This window comes from Meriones unguiculatus (genome assembly GCF_030254825.1).
Source record: "Meriones unguiculatus strain TT.TT164.6M chromosome Y unlocalized genomic scaffold, Bangor_MerUng_6.1 ChrY_unordered_Scaffold_25, whole genome shotgun sequence".
NCBI lineage: Eukaryota > Metazoa > Chordata > Mammalia > Rodentia > Muridae > Meriones > Meriones unguiculatus.
The window spans coordinates 9,611,068-9,628,535 of NW_026843710.1; the positions used below are offsets into that span (position 1 = coordinate 9,611,068).

General features: G+C 40.1%; 1 pseudogene; it reads right to left on the reverse strand.

Moving 5' to 3' along the window:
* Window positions 1–11,551: 11,551 nt before the first annotated feature.
* On the reverse strand, window positions 11,552–15,867 carry LOC132651750 (igE-binding protein-like; annotated as a pseudogene).
* Between the last annotated feature and the right edge of the window lie 1,601 nt (window positions 15,868–17,468).

Below are 17,468 nucleotides of genomic sequence, written 5' to 3' on the forward strand. Positions count from 1 at the left end.
TGGAGAAAATGAACCAGACCTAAGACTTCACAAAAAGCAAGGATAATGGGTAAAATCTAAATGTTAGGAAACTATGAGGACTATGAAGGTATAGGAGGTAGTAACTATTGACCAGCACCGTGTTCTAAGCTAACTGATTAAACCCAGTCTGTGTGATGAATTGGTTATACAGCTAACAGCAAGCATTAATAAAAGATAAACCATTAGTAAATTTTAATCATCCCCTACTACATACCATTGTGAAGCCATTATAACATTGTGATGTCTTTACACCAATGTGATGTCATATCATTGTGAAGATACAATACCATTGTGATGTCATAATAGCATTGTGATATCAAAATTCCATTGTGCTGTCATACCAGGCAATTTAATTAATGAACTCTTGAAAGAAATGTGACAATATTCCTAGACTAAGTGTCTTGGACACAGGAACTGTCATCTCTGGGTTGTGTGCTTTCAGATGTGAGGAATGTAGGGCTGCTCAGACTTTCTCTCAAATAAGTTGTGTCCTACTCAGTATTCAGTGAGGAACCCTTCTGGTTCTGAGGTTGGCTGTTATACCTTGGCCTTCAGGATAGAGTAATGAATCCCTGCTATATGCCTAGGATATAAGAGCAGCTTTGTTTCCTTCAGTGGTGCTCCAGACAATCACTCTAAACATAGTGTTTGTGCCAGGACTGCTTGTTGAGCAGAATCTTTTCTCCATTTTCATAGTCATTGCATTGGTTGTCAGCATATTATTCATACTGATTATGTGGGAATTTCATATAAATTACATTACACTACTTTTCCATTGCTCCCACATTCAAATTCCTACACATGAGTCATAGTAATTTTTTATTATTTAAAACATATCAATTGAAGTATGTGTTGTTCATCTACTCATTGGAACATGATCAGCTTCTCAGTGCCAAGTCCCTTAAAGAAAACTGTGTTCATCCTTGCCAAACCCTGGCACCACCGAGAAGAAGACATCAGTCATAAAGAGTTTTATGCATCATCGCTTTGATCACAGTTTTTCTTCTGTACTTATTATGATTTGTTCACTTTGTATCCCCTCTGCTGCCCCATCAGTCTTCTTCCAGTCCCACCCAGGGTCCTTCCTCTACACTTATGCTTTTCTCTAATTGCCCAGGTAGGGGTGGTCCTCCTCCCCCTTCTATTTGACCCTAGATCATCAGGGCTCATCAAGGCTGGCTTCATCATAATCTTCTGTGGCCTGATTCTCAGGGCACTGTTCTCCTTGTGTCCTCAATTACCTCTATTTATGACACTTTATATGCCTCCTTCCCTGCAGGCTTCCCAGAGCTCTGAGGGGAGAGAGAGTATAATAGAGAAATGCCATTTCAAGCTGGGTGTTTTAAGGTCTCTCTTTCTTCATTATATGGGACTGTGGGTCTCTGTATTTAATCTCATTTGATTCAGAAAGAAGCATCTCTGTGGATTCAAGGACATGCCGCTGCTCTATTAGTTGAGGGAAGACAGCAGCACATTTTAATAACAACAGTTGGGTTTGCTTGAAATTTTCTGTAGGATGCTCTGGCCCAACAACTCAATTAACTGCCACCCAATCCCCATAGTGGAACATTGGTATGGTCACAATAGATGGCCTATTGGAACTTTATCCACTACTAATAGGAGACCTCCTAATAAATGAATACATACTATATTTGTCTTTGTGTATTTTAGTTACTTCACCCAGAATGTTTTTTCTGGTTCCATCAATTTGCCTGAAAATATTGTGATGTCATTTTCTTAGCTGAATAATTCTCCATTATGGAAATATTCCACATTTTCCAAAGGAGATTGTCAGGCCTGTTATTTAGTCCTTGTAAGTTGCTGGAACTTTTATCATTTTAACAACAAAATTATTTATAGAACTTGAAAGAAAAATTCTCAAATTCAAATGGAATAACAAGAAACCCAGAATTGTTAAAAAAAATATACACAATAAAAGATCTTCTGGAGCTATTTCCATCCCTGATCAAGGTGTACTATAGAGCAACATTAATAATAACTTCATGGTACTGGTATAGAAACAGAGGGCTGGATCAATGGAACCAAACAGAAGATGCAGAAATATACCACCACAATTATGGACACCTGAGATTTGACACAAATGCCAAAACCATTAAATGGAAAAAAGACAGCATCTTCAGATATCGTGCTGGTCTAAGTGGATGTCTAAACATGTAGAAAAATGCAAATAGATCCATACTTACCATCCTGCACACACCTAAAATCCAAGTGGATCAAAGACCTCAACATAAAACCAGACACATTAAATTAATTATAAGAAAAAGAGGGGAAGAGCCTAGAACTCATTGGTACAGGAGACAACTTGCTGAACAGAACACCAATAGCACAGGCTCTGAGAGCAAGTATCAATAAATGGGACATTATGAAACTGAAAAGCTTCTGTAAAGCAAAAGACACCATCATTAACACAAAACAAATGCGACAGATTGGAAAGTACCTTGAACAAGCCACTCTGTCATAGACAGCTAATATCCAGTATATATAAAGAACTAAAGAACCTAAAAAGTAAGAAAGCAAGTAATCCAATTAAAAACTGGGAATAGAGTTTAACAGAGAATTCTCCATAGAGGAATATAAAATGGCAGAGAAACACTTAAAGAAATGCTCAACGTCATTAGCCATTAGGGAAATAGAAATCAAAACAACCCTGAGATTTCAACTTTCACCCATCAGAATGGCCAATATCAAAACCTCAACTGACAACATATGCTGTAGAGGTTGTGAAGAAAGGGGAACCCACCTCCACTGCTGGTGGGAATGTGAACTTGTACAACCACTCTGGAAATCAATCTGGCTTTTACTCAGACATTTAGGAAGAGTGCTTCTTCAATATCCATCTATACCACTCCTAGGCATATATCCAAAAGATGCTCAAGTACACAATAAGGACATTTCCACAACCATGTTTGTAGCAGTTCTATTTATAATAGTCTAAAGATGGAAACAACCCAGATATCCCTCAACTGATGAATGAATACAGGAATTGTGGTACATCTACACAATGGAATATTACTCAGCAATGAAAAATAGGGAAATCATGAAATTTGCAGGCAATGATGGGAACTGGAAAGGATCATCCAGAGAGAGCTCTCTCAGAAGCAGAAAAACACACACAGTATATAATCACTCATATAGACATATAATATAGGGTACACCTACTAAAATCTCTACACCTAAAGAAACTAATAAAGAGGGAGGACCCTGACTAAAATTCTCAATCCTTGTTCCAAAAGGCAAAGAGAATGGACATCAGAAGAAGTAGAAATCAGGAATCAAGTTAAGAACCCACCATAGAAGGCCTCTGAAAGGCTCTGCCCTGCACAGTATCAAAGCAGATGCTGAGACTTATACCTAACTGTGGGCAATGTGCATGGAATCTTGTGTAAGAAGTGGTAAATAGTAAGATCTGGAAAGAACAGGAACTCCACAATGAGAGCAACAGAAACAGAAAATTTTAACAGAGTGGTCTTTCCAGAGACTCATACTCCAACTAAATACCATGCAAAGAGATTACCAATGACCCCTGCACAGATGTTGCTCATGGCAGTTCAGTGTCCAAGTGGGTTCCATAGTAATGTAAAGAGGGACTGCTTCTGACATAATCTGATTGGCCTGCTCTTTGATCACCTTCCCCTGGGGGGAGCAGCTTTACAAAGCCACAGAAGAAAACAATTCAGCCACTCTTGATGAATTCTGATAAAATAAATTTAAAAGGAAGGAGAGAAATAACTCAACTATTAATGAATTTGGGGAGGGGCAACTGTGGAGAAGGGGAATGGAAGGTAGGATTGGGAGGGAACAGGTGGTTATGGGGGATACAAAGTGAATAAATGTAATTAACAAAATTAAAAAATATTAAAAAAAGAAGAAATTCAAGAAAGCTCATTCGAGCAACTTGATGGCTCACCTAAAATCCCTAGAAAAAAGAAGAAGCAGACACACCAAAAAGGAGTAGACACCTGGAAATAATCAAAGTCAGGGCTTAAACCAGTCAATTAGAAACAAATAAAACCATTGAAGAATCAATGAAACCAAGACCTGATTCTTTGAGAAAATTAACAAGATAGACAAACCCTTAGCCAAACTAACTAAAAGTCAGAGAGACACCATCCAAGTCAACAAACTCATTAATGAAAAGGGGAACAAAATTACAGACACTGAAGAAATCCAAACAATCACTAGTACTTACTTCAAAAGTCTATATGCCACAAAATTTGAAACTCTAAAAGAAATGGACAATTTTCTTGACCTATTCTACATACCAAAGCTGAATCAAGATCAGGTAAACTAATTAAATAGTACTATATCCCCTAAGGAAATAGAAGCAGTTACCAAAATTCTTAAATCCAAAATTAGACTAGGACCAGATGATTTCACTGCAGAATTTTACCAGACCTTCAAAGAAGAGCTAACTCCATTTCTCTTCAAAATATTCCACAAAATAGAAACAGAAGGAACACTACTAAACTCATTCTATGAAGCCACAGTCACCTTGGTACCTAAACCTCACAAAAACGCAAAAAAGAAAGATAATTTCAGGCCAATCTCCCTTATAAACATTGATGCAAAAATACTCAACAAAATACTTGCAAACCAAATCCAAGAACACATCAAAGATATCATCGACGATGACCAAGTAGGCTTCATCCCAAATATGGAGGGGTGGTCCAATAGATGGAAATCCATCAATGTGATCCACCATATTAACAAACTGAAAGAAAATAAAATATAAATGATAATCTCCTTAGATACTGAAAAAGTATTTGATAAATCCAAAACTCTATTCATGCTTAAAGTATTGGCTATATCCTGGAAACAAGTCACTTATATGTACACAGTAAAGGCAATATAGAAAAAGCTGATAGCCAACATCAAACTAAACTGAGAGACATTTAAAGTGACCCTATTGAAATCAGGGAAAAGGCAAGAAGCCCCACTCTCTCCTTATTTCCTCAGCATAGTTCTGTAAGTCCTTGTTAGAACAATAAGACAATTGAAGGGATCAAGGTGATACAAATTGGAAAGGAAGAAGTCAAAATAATACTATTAACAGATGATATGTTTTTATACTTGAGTGACTACAAAAATTTTGCCAGGGAATACCTACAGCAGATAAACATTTTCAGCAAAGTGGCAGGATACAAAATTAACTCAAAAAAAATCAGTAGCCTTTTTGCATATAAAAACCAAAAGGACTGAGAAAGAAATAAGGGAAACAACACACTTATCAAAAGCCACGAAAGACATAACATACATTGGTGAAATCCTAACCAACAAAGTCAAATTCTTGTCTGTAAAAAAATTCAAATCTCTGAAGAAATAATGAGAAGAAGATATCAGAAAGTGTAAAAATCTCCCATGCTCATGGCTTGGCAGGATTAACATTTTAAAAATGGTCATCTTACCAAAAGCAATCTACAGACTCAATGCAAGTCCCATCAAATTACCAACACAATATTTTACAGAATTGAAATAAAAATTATCAACTTCATATGGAAAAACAAGAAACCCAGAATTGCTAAAACAATGCTCCACAATAAAAAAAAAAAATCTTTTGGAGGTACCTCCATCCCTGATCTCAAGGTGTACTATAGAGCAAGAGTAATAAAAACTGCATGGTACTGGCAGAGAAACAGAATGGTGGATCAATGGAACTGAAGAGAAGACCCAGAAATAAATCCTCACACTTATGGATTTTGACAAAGATGCCAAAACCATATAATGGAAAAAAGATAGCATATTCAACAAATGATGCTGGTCTAACTGGATGTCTACATGTAGAAAAATGTAAATAGATCCATACTTATCACCCTGAACAAACATAAGTCTAAGTGGATCAAAGATCTCAGCATAAAACAGACACATTAAATCAGAACAAAAATTGGTGAAGAGCCTTGAACTTTTTGGCACAGGAGACAACTTCCTGAACAGAACACCACCAGCAAAAACTCTAAGAGCAACAATAATTAAATGGGAACTCATGATACTGAAATGTTTCTGTAAATCAAAGGACACTGTCATCAAAACAAAACTAATGCCTACAAATTAGGAAAAAAATCTTCTCCAAGCTTCTATGTGACAGAGAAGTGATATCCAGTATATATAAGGAACTAAAGAATTTGAAAAGCAACAAATCAAGTAATCCAATTAAAAACTGGGGATTAAGAAATAGAGATTTCTCCATAGAGTAATATTGAATGGCAGAGAAACACTTAAAGAAATGCTCCACATCATTAGCCATCAGGGAAATGCTAGTCAAAACAACCCTGAGATTACATTTTACACCCATTGATAGTGTGGATCACACTGATGAATTTCTGTATATTGAACCATCCCTGCATACCTAGGATCAAGCCTACTTGGTCATAGTGAATGATATCTTTGATGTGTTCTTGTATTCGGTCAAAGACATAAAGTAGTTTAGTATGACCATAACCAAGCAAGTCAAAGAATTGTATGAAAAAAAAATTACGTCTCTGAAGAAAAAAATTAGAAAAAGATATCAGAAGATAGAAAGATCTCCCATGCTTATGGCTTGGCAGGATTAACATAGTAAAAATGGTCGTCTTACCAAAAGCAATCTACAGATTCAATGCAATTCCACATCAAATTACAAACACAATTTTTTTATAAAACTTGAAAGAAAAATTCTTAACTTCATACGGAGAAACAAGAAACCCTGAATTGCAAACATAATCCTTTACAATAAAACATTTTCTGGAGGTATCTCTATCCCAGATCTCAAGCTGGGATAGAGGGGTGGATCAATGGAACTGAATAGGAGACCCAGGAATAAAACCACATCCTTATGGACACCTGAGTTTTGACAAAGATGCCGAAATCATACATTGGAAAAATGATAGCATCTTCAACAAATGGTGCTTTTCTAACTGGATGTTTACGTGTAGAAAAATGCAAATAGATCCATACTTATCACCCTGCACAAAACTACACAAACTACACTCGAAGTGGATCAAAGACCTCAACATAAAACCAGACACATTAAATCAGTTAGAGGAAAAATTGGGGAAGAGCCTTGAACTTTTTGGCACAGGAGACAACTTCCTGAACAGAACACCATTAGCACAGACTCTAAGAGCAAGAATCAGTAAATGTAACCTCGGAAAACTGAAAAAGTTTTGCAATGCAAAAGACACTGTTATCAAAACAAATGGACTGCGTACAGATGGGGGAAGAATCTTTTTGAAGCCTATTTGTTACAGAGGGATAATATCCTTTATATATAAAGAACTAAAGAAGCTGAAAAGCAACAAATCAAGTAATCCAATTAAAAAAGGGGAACAGAGCTAAACAGAGAGTTCTTGATAGAGGAATATTAAATTGCAGTGAAACACTCAAGGAAATGCTCAACATCACTAATGATCAAGAAAATGCAAATCAAAACATCCCTGAGATCACACCTTACTATCATCAGAATGGCCAAGGTAAAAAACTTAAGTGACAGCACATCCTGGACAGGTTGTGGAGAAAGGGGAACTGTCCTTCATTGCTGGTGGGAATGTAAACTTTTACAACCACTCTGGAAATCAACCTGGCCCTGGCCCTTTAACAGACAACTAGGAAAAGTGTTTCATCAAGATTCAGCTATCTACCTGTAGGCATATATCCAAAAGAAGCTCAAGTACACACTAAGGACATTTGTTCAACCATGTTTGTAGCAGCATTATTTGTAATAGCCAGAACCTGGAAAACCTGGAAACAACCCAGTTGGCCTCCAACTGAAGAACGGATAAAGAAATTGTTTAACCTCTAAACAATGGAATATTACTCATCAATAAAAAACAAGGAAATCACGAAAATTTCAGGTAAATTGTGGGAACTGGAAGTGAGGTATCCCATAATCAGAAAGACACACACAGCATATACTCTCTCATATAGACATATAATATAGGATAAACCTATTAAAATCTGTACACCTAAAGAAACTAATCAAGTGGGAGGACTCTGGCAAAATCCTCAATATCCATCCCAAAAGAAAAAGAGGAAGGACATCAGAAGAAAGAAAAAACAGGGACCATATTAGGAGCTTGCCACAGAGGGCCTCTGAAACCGTCTATCCTGAACACTATCAAAGCAGATGCTGAGATTTATGGCCAACTGTTGTGAGAAATGCATGGATTCTAATGAAAGAAGAGAAAAGTAGTAAAATTTGGAGAGGATAGGAGCTACACAAGGAGAGCAACAGAACCAATAAATCTGACCACAAGATTCTTTCCTAAGACTCATACTCGAACCAAGTAGCATTCCTGCAGATAAACTAGAACCCCTGCAGAAATGTAGTCCATGGCATTTCAAAGACCAAGGTGGTTCCATAGTAATTGGAACATGGACTACCCCTGACATGAACTGATTGGCCTGATGTTTGAAAATCACACACTGATAGGGGAGCAGCTTTACCAGGCCACAGACAAAGACAATGTGGCCACTCCTATGAAATCTGATAAACTAGAATAAGAAGGAAAAAGAGGAAGTCCTCCCATATCAGTGGACTTAGGGAAGGGCATGACTGGACAAGGGGGATGGATAGTGGGATTGGGAGGGGAGGAGAGAGGGTTTTATGTGGGTAAACAACTTGAATAAAGTATAATTAATAAAAATTAAAATAAAAAATATTAAAAAATATAATTTCTTTTGGAATTATATTATAGGAGGGTGTGATTGGAGGTTGATATGAAAATAAAAGTGACCAGACAGAATGGAGTCTCCGTCTCTCAGTCTAGGTCAATTCATCTGTTTGTTTCTGTTGGTCTCTGTATATTTCTGAATCAGTTTCTCTAGCTCTTTCTCTCTCTCTGTCTCTGCTATCCACTCTCTGCCTGCCACTTGTGGTTCAGTATGAAAAGCTCTCAGTTCTGCTGAATGACTACAACAAGATGACTGCTTGCTGAGATGTCATTCTGGATGGTCTTTGTAAAACTATGATCAAGGTCCCAATTAGACAATTTTTATTCAAAGATTTGTCTTGGTAAAGGAGGATTTTCACAGTAAGTAATTCACTGACTGAGGACATATCTGTATATTTAACAAATAATAATGGAATCTGTGATAATGTGAAACTCACATGTCAAGGACTGCTGACTTTCTTAAAGACCACTTGAAGAAATATGTGACACTTTTCCTGAACTAAGGGTCTTGGACACAGGAACTGCCATCTCTGTGATCTTTGTTTTCACCTGCCCAAATTGAAGCATGTAGGGCTGCTCAGACTTTCTCGCAAGGAAGCTCTTCACTTGGTCCTGTTAATAAGTGGCTTCTGAAACTTTTACTGCCTTTAACATGTTTCATGACATTATTCTGTCTCAGCCAATCAGTTCCTGAGAGAATCTTGAGGATTCTACAGAGATGAGTGAACAAACATTCCTCAGGGTACAGTATCTCTGATCCTGTGCAGACTTGACTCTTTCTTGTGAAACCTAACAAACCTTTATCTTATCCCTTTATCCAGATACCACACCTTTACTCCTGTTTATCTCTTTGACAGTATCAGGTAGGGAATGAAACTTTAATGTTCATTGAATTGGACATCTTCCTATGTATGGAAGCTTCACAGTGATGTGGGATTAAGGAGAATGTACCAAATGACAATGTGCTCTACTACTGTGTTCTTGGATTTGAAACTTTCTAGATTGTGACTTTGAATTGAGCATTTACTGGCTTACTCATTAAATGTACCTTCATAGTCTTATAGATATAATAGGAAGTCCTGGCCTAGGGTTCCCTGGGGAATTGAGTCTTTATATCAGGGAAAAGAGAAGGAAACCAGATAATTCTTGGGACTGGTTTGACTGAAGCAGAGAAAGATCTGTGAGTTTAAAAGGAGACATGAGGGGCAATAAAGGATTTAACAGCTGGTACTGTTCCACACTACTGTTGCCTACCCTCTATGAGCAGGGTTGCCTTGTCTGAACTGGTTGGATTGGCAGCTATGTCCTATTGAGTGGTGACTGAGCAATTCTCTTTCTCTTGGTTTACCATTCAAACTAGTCCTTCAGGACAGAGAAATATGCCCCTGTTATATGCCTAGGACACACAAGCAGAAGTGTTTCCTGCAGTGGTCCTTCAGGCAAACACTCCAAATGTGATGTTATTGGCAGGACGGTTCATTCAGATATGCCACCTGATCTCATAATGTCTGAAGTAGCTGTATAACCCCTTCATGGTAGGATTTTCTGCTACATAATGAGTTCCTCAAAAGAATGCCTTACAAATTCAAACTCTGTCCTCCTTTAGTGGAATTTTTCTCCATATTAAAAGTCATTGTAAAAGAGGTCAACATTTCATTTTTATTGTTTATTTGGGAAATTCATATACTATGCATTACTCTCCTGTTCCATTGCTTCCAGGTTCAAATTCCTACACATGTGTCACACTAAATATTTTTTTTATTGAAAATATGTTGTGAGCCGCGAGATTGTCTCGCCAGCAAGAACGCACGGACAAACGGATCCTTCTGCAACAGGCTTTATTACAGTCAAGCGATGAAAGGAGGAGAGATCTAGCCCCGAAGTGGAGCTGTTTATATAAGCCCTGGTCGCACCTAAGTGATGTGTCATACCCTGATTGGCTGCTCACTCTTCACTCTGTCTGATGGCCCGGGCTTGGGCAGTAGCTTGGCGTGCTTTCAAAACCCGCACATGCACTCTGGAGGTTCTTTACAGTTCTGAGGGTGGATGTCAGAGCCACTAGATGGCATCTGAGTCTCAGCTCTCCACATCTCCCCCTTTTGTTTTAAATATAGCAAGTACCCTTCTGCCGACGAGGTGCTGTGCCAATTTATTTGAGAGCATAACCAATGTCTGAGCCTGGTGGAAGGCAATGTTCATCCCTTACCCATCATTGGAGCAACCTCCTCACAGCGAGGCTGTCCTGTCTTAGGTGGGCGGAAACTTATTTGCACTCTTCTGTCACTGACTTTCCAGACCCTTTGATTTTTATACTCATGAGGAGACAACATGGAATCACACCCATCCCCATGCAATGGGAACATGTCCCCGGGAGTGCAAAGACTGCTAATCCAGTCTCATCCAATTTTGTGGCACTACAACTACAAAGGCAGAGGTAACCTTGCTGTTTATCATTCTTTTAACATGGAAAGCCAAACATCGGGAGACGAGCCTTGCTCTAGGGCTGCTAGTGCTTGTGGGATCACCACCTTGTCACGTTTTTGTAGGGTTTTGAGTTTGCAGAACAACCAGAGTAAAAACACTAAGCCACAACATAATGCTGCACCAAATATTCCAACCCCCACCCAATCTTTAAAATAAGAAAAGGCAGAAGAAACTCAGGATAATAAGCCATCTGTGAGCGATAAATCCACTCAAGTAGAATTATTGGTCACCACCGCCATCCTTAATTCTTCAAGTAGTAGCAGGTGTATTTGTTGAAAGATCATCTTCAGCTGCCACGAGCTTTTGCGTGAGGTGCTCCGGTACCCAGAATGGATTGTTTTCTTCCTGTGTGAAAACACAGACAGCTCCCCTGGATCTTATTAAGATAGGATCTGGGCCTTTCCACTGACCAGTCAAGACATCCTTCCATTTGACCATTTCCTTAGGCCTATCAGGCTCTAAGCAGTAGCGATCAGCCGCCAAGTGGCCCTGACTGTCCAAATTTAAAAAAATTGAGAGTAAAGAGTGCCAAGGAAACAGTCACTCGTGGCACTGAGGGCAGAGCCCCCTCGACTCCCCCTTTTTGTTTTATTAAGTAGGATTTTAGAGTGTGATGAGCACGTTCAATAATACCCTGTCCTTGAGGGTTATATGGGAGACCCGTTAGGTGGGTCACTCCCATTTGATGACAAAACTGTTCAAATTTTTGAGAAGTATAGGCTCACCCATTGTCAGTTTTTAGAATTTTGGGCTTTCCCCAGGCACTCCATGCCTCCAGGCAACGTTGAATAACATGGGCTCCCTTTTCTCCAGTCAGGGGAGAAGCAAACATAACTCCAGAGCGAGTATCAATGGAAACATGTAAATATTGAAGTTTACCAAAAAATGAAATGTGGGTAACATCCATCTGCCACACTTGTAGCGGGCGGATTCCTCTGGGATTAATCCCAACATGAGGCATAGGTAAGAACTGACAACAATTTTGACATTGGGTAACAATATCTCTAGCTTCTTTTCTAGTTATGTCAAATCGATGACGCAATGTCTCAGCTGTAACATGAAATTTTTTATGAAACTCCTTAGCCAATTCTAAATTTGAAAGGAGGGCAAATGCAATCATCTTTGTGGCTCGATCTGCAAGGTCATTTCCATGGGACATGGGCCCCGGTAGACCGGAATGAGCCCTAATATGTGTAATAAAAACAGGGGATCTTTTGGTAATTAAGGCAAACTGAATACTTTGAAAATTTTTTGCAAGCTTGATAGATGCTTTAATCAATCCAGCAGCCTCTAAGATTTTGGTTGCATTTACCACATAACTAGAATCAGAAACAATATTTAAGGGACCTGGAAATTTTTCCAAAACTTTTAGCGCTACTAAAAATTTTACAATTTGAGGCGAGGTCTCATAATATTGCTTAGAAACAACTTTATTATTAACCACATAAGCTCCCACTCCTGTTTTTGACCCATCTGTAAAAACCACCAGTCCATCCCGAAGTGGTTCCTGGGACGTTACATGCGGGAAGACTACCTCTTGAGTTAAAGCAAATTGCAAAACAGGGTGTCGAGGATAATGATTATCAATCAAGCCACTAAAGGAGGTAACTAGCACTGCCCAAGTATCAGAGGTAGCAGTCAATACCTGAACTTGGTGAGCTGTATAAGGCACTATTAAGAACTTTGGCTCCTTCCCAAAGTATGTAATGGCTGTTTTTAACCCACGAAGTGCAAGTTGAGCGACTGCATCTGGATACCATTCAATAATTTTTGCAGGTGAAGCATTGGGATGAATCCACACTAAGGGTCCATCTTGCCATAATACAGCAGTTGGTAAATGTTTAGTTTTAATGACACACAGGTCAAAGGTCTTAGTTTCATCTATACGTTTTAATTGGGTATCTTGTAAAGTGTTTTCTACCACTTGCAGGGCTCGGCTTGCATCCGGTGTTAAGGCTCTGAGTGAAGAAATATGAGCATCCTCTTCCAAAATATCAAATAGGGGTTTTAATTCAGCAGAAGGAATCTTTAAAAATGGCCTAAGCCAATTTATATCACCTAATAACTTTTGAAAATCATTTAAGGTATGCAAATGATCCCTGCGAATTTTGATTTTCTGAGGAAATATTCATTCCGGATAGATAACAGTCCCTAGAAAAGAACCTACTTCTGAAATTTGGACCTTTTCAGTGGCAATATGCAATCCCCATTGTTGCAGGGTTTTTTGCAACAAAGGATACGCATCTTGCAAGATGGCTAACTCCTCATGGCACAAGAGAATATCATCCATATAATGAATCAGCAACAAGGAAGGAAATTGCTGTCTAACTGGTTCAAGAGCCATCTGCACATACAATTGACACATGGTGGGGCTATTAGCCATGCCTTGAGGTAAAACCATCCATTGATATCTTTTGTCTGGCTCATGGTGATTAACAGCAGGTAGGGTAAAGGCAAATCTCTGTCTGTCTCATGGGCACAATGGAATGGAGAAAAAACAATCCTTGATGTCTATTATTATAAGTCTCCATTGCTTAGGCAGGGCTGAAAGCAGAGGCAAGCCTCGTTGCACTGTTCCAAATAATTGCATCTGTGCATTAATAGCTCTCAAATCATAGAGAAGACTCCATTTTCCTGATTTCTTTTTTTATAACAAAAATGGGTGTATTCCAGGGGGAAGTAGATGGTTCCAAATGACCAAGCTGTACCTGTTCTTTAACCAGCCTTGTAGTGGCTTGCAGCTTTTCAGAGGAAAGGGGCCATTGAAGAACCCATAAGGCTTCCTCTGTGAGCCAAGATATGGGCATGGAACCCTCAATGGCAGTTAATGAAAACCCAGGCCTTGCCTCCCTGTATTATTTTTCTGTGAAATCGGGTGTAATCTCCCTTGTTCCTGTTTACCAAGGCCTTTTCCTTCCTTATAACCCATCTTTTTCATTATATCAACCACTTGTTGAGAGTACTCATTGGTCAATGTTAATCCTAAATCCTGCAAAATATCTCTTCCCCAGAGATTGACAGGGAGAGGAAGAACATATGGTATGAAACTTCCTGTTTGACCTTCTGGTGCTTGCCACCTCAAAGAACATGAACTAACTGTAGGGCTGGCCTCATATCCCAACCCTTGTAAGGAGTGGGATGGTTGTGTAACAGGCCACGCCTTAGGCCAATAGGTGGAAGAAATAATGCTTTTATCAGCCCCTGTGTCCAAAATACCAGTAAACCTTTTTTCTTCTATTTGTATTTGTAAGGTAGGTCTAGTCTTAAGATCAACTACCAAATGAGCAAAATCTGTTCCTGTGGAATCGAGTCCTTTTGTGCCCCTTGGTGTTCTGGTAGATGGAAAACAGTCATGAAGGCTTGGGAGGATGACTAATTGAGCAATCCTATCTCCAGGAGAAATAGAAAATACGCCTAGGGGGCAGGAACAAAGCACCTGGAGCTGTCCTGTAAAATCCTGATCTAAAAATTCCAGGATGGACCATAAGTCCTTTTAAAGTGAGAGAGCAGCGACCCAAAATAAGACCGACACTTCCTTCAGGCAGGGGGCCTTCAAACTCCACTGGGACAGGTCGTACCCCCATGTGTGGCATTAATAAGAATTGGGAGGTGGAATGGAGGTCCAGGCCTGCTGATCCTCTCGTTGCTCTACAGCTGGATAAACCCTCCTGTTGTTTGCTTATGTCCCATTTTTTTTTGCGGGGACCCTGAGACTTGGGGCCCTGAGACCCATTTTTTGAATATTCTCATTTCTCTCATTAGGGGGGGGGGGGGTTCATGCTGGATAAGTTTTCCCTGAATATCTCTAACTGAACGGCATTCATTAGCCCAGTGATTGCCTTTTTTTACACTTAGGGCAAAGTCCAGGAACTTTCTTTTGCACAGACACACGACAGTCTCTTTTTAAATGACCCATTTTGCCACAATTAAAACAAAGTTTATTGTTTCCAGAACTTGGGCGGTTATTGTTGTGTAATATGGCTGCCGCCAGGCCGGTATTGGTAAGCGGGCCTCCGAGTCCTCGGCAAACTTTTATCCAATCTGTTAGTCCTTTATTCCTTCTGGGGGTAATGACTGCCTTGCATTCTGGTGAAGCATTCTCATACAGCAGTTGCTCTATCATTGGCCGGACCCTTTCCGGGTCTCCAAATATTCTGCCTGCTGCGTCTGTCATTCTGGCCACAAATTCTGGGAATGACTCCTGAGGACCCTGGATAATTTTTGTTAAATGGCCCTCAGTCCCACCCTTCTTTGAAAGGGCCTTCCATGCTTTAATTGCTGCAGCAGATATTTGGCCGTACGCTCCCCAATCATAATCTGTCTGTTGTTCAACATGTGGACCTTGTCCTGTTAGTAGCTCAAACCTACAGCATCATTGATTGTCTTCTGCACTGCCATTAGCCCTAGCTTGGGATTGACAGGCATCATGCCATAAGGCTTTCCATTTCAAATACACTCCCATATTAGGGAGGGCAGCTTTCACTACAGTTTGCCAATCATTTGGGGTCATTGCTGTAGAGCCTAGCCTCTCAAGCTGCATAATTGTGAAATTAGCATCCACCCCATACTTATTAACTGACTCTGCCAGTTCTTTGACTAGATGGTAATCTACAGGTACGTGGACACGGCCTCCCTCCACATCTTCAAATACTGGAAAAGTCTGAAAAATTTTGTGTCTATCTTTTGTTGAAAAGAAGGAATCAGGACAGTGCCTCCCGGTGTATGGTGGAGGAGCACTAGAGACAACGGGAGCGGCCGACTGAGAAAGTGCACCCTTCCTGTTCCTCATACTACTTTGCTTCTGATACAACAGTAAAGGCCGCTCATCCGGATGGTATCGTTTTTCCTCATAGCGGGCTGCTTCCCCCTCCAAGTCCTCTTTCTCAGAGGGATTTAGCTGCTCAGATTCAGAGCTTTCAGGCCCCAAAGCCTCCAATTCTTTTACCGGATAAAGAGGCTTTTCTTTTGGGTTTTTCCTTCCCTTCTCACCTTTCTCCCCAAGGGCGTCTTTTCCCTTACCTCTCTGTTCTGTGGCTTTAACATCCGCAGAAGGACCTTTTTTCTTAGAGACGTCTCTATTTCTATCCATTGGGGCCCCTAATCTTTTGTCACGTTCTGTTTCTGACATGCCATCTTGTATCTCCTCTAACACTCCCTTAGTGCCTACTCTTAGCCTTTTGTTAATCTCTTCCCTTCTGAGGCCACCCTCAAGCTTGTATGAAACCAAAAGAAAGAGGGCTAGGGCAACGATCACAACAGGGAAGCCAATAAGGGCTTCTGCTAGCTGAAATGAAAAATGAGATAAATCAAGATCAAACATGCCTCTCAGAACTAACCTCGATGTTGCAGTTCTGAATCCTCCCCACAAACGGGGGCTTTCCTTGGTGGCACTGGTGGTGGCAGGCTCCCTGCTTCCCAGGTGGTTCAATCCCGGGTTTCGGCACCAGGTGTTGCAAGCCGCGTGATCATCTCACCAGCAAGAACGCACACGGACAAACGGATCCTTCTGCAACAGGCTTTATTACATTCAAGTGATGAAAGGAGGAGAGATCTAGCCCCGAAGTGGCGCTGTTTATATAAGCCCTGGTCACACCTAAGTGACGTGTCATACCCTGATTGGCTGCTCACTCTTCACCCCGCCTGATGGCCCGGGCTTGGGCAGCACCTTGGCGCGCTTTCGCAACCCGCACTTGCGCTCTAGAGGTTCTTTACAGTTCTGAGGGCAGATGTCAGCACCACTAGATGGCGTCTGAGTCTCAGCTCTCCACAAAAATACATTAATTTTAGTATGTGATATTCATATACTAATTGAAACTTGATCAAAGTCTTGGTGCCAACTCCCTTAAAGCAAAGTGAGTTCATCCTTGCTTCATACTGGTACCAACCCCAAGAAAAAGTTATCAGTCTTGAACAGCTGCATAATTCATCACCGTGATCAGTTTTTCTTATATATTTATTTATTACATATTGTTCAATTTGTATCCCCTCTCCTTTCCCCTCCCTCTTCTATTTTTCCCATGCACCCTCCTTTTTCTAGTTCCGTGCTCTTTCTCTAGTTCCTTCATAGGGGAGATTCTCCTCCCACTTCCATCTGACCCTAGCTTCTCAGGATTTCATCAAGGCTGGCTGCATTAGCTTCCTCTGAAGTCTGACTCTCAGGTCACTGTTCTTGTGTTCTCAATTGTCCTACTTATGACACTCTTCCTGCCTCCTCTCCTGCAGGCTTCTCGGAGCTCTGAGTGGAGAGAGAATTTAAAAATGAAATCCCATTTAGAGCTGGGTATTTTAAGTTCTCTC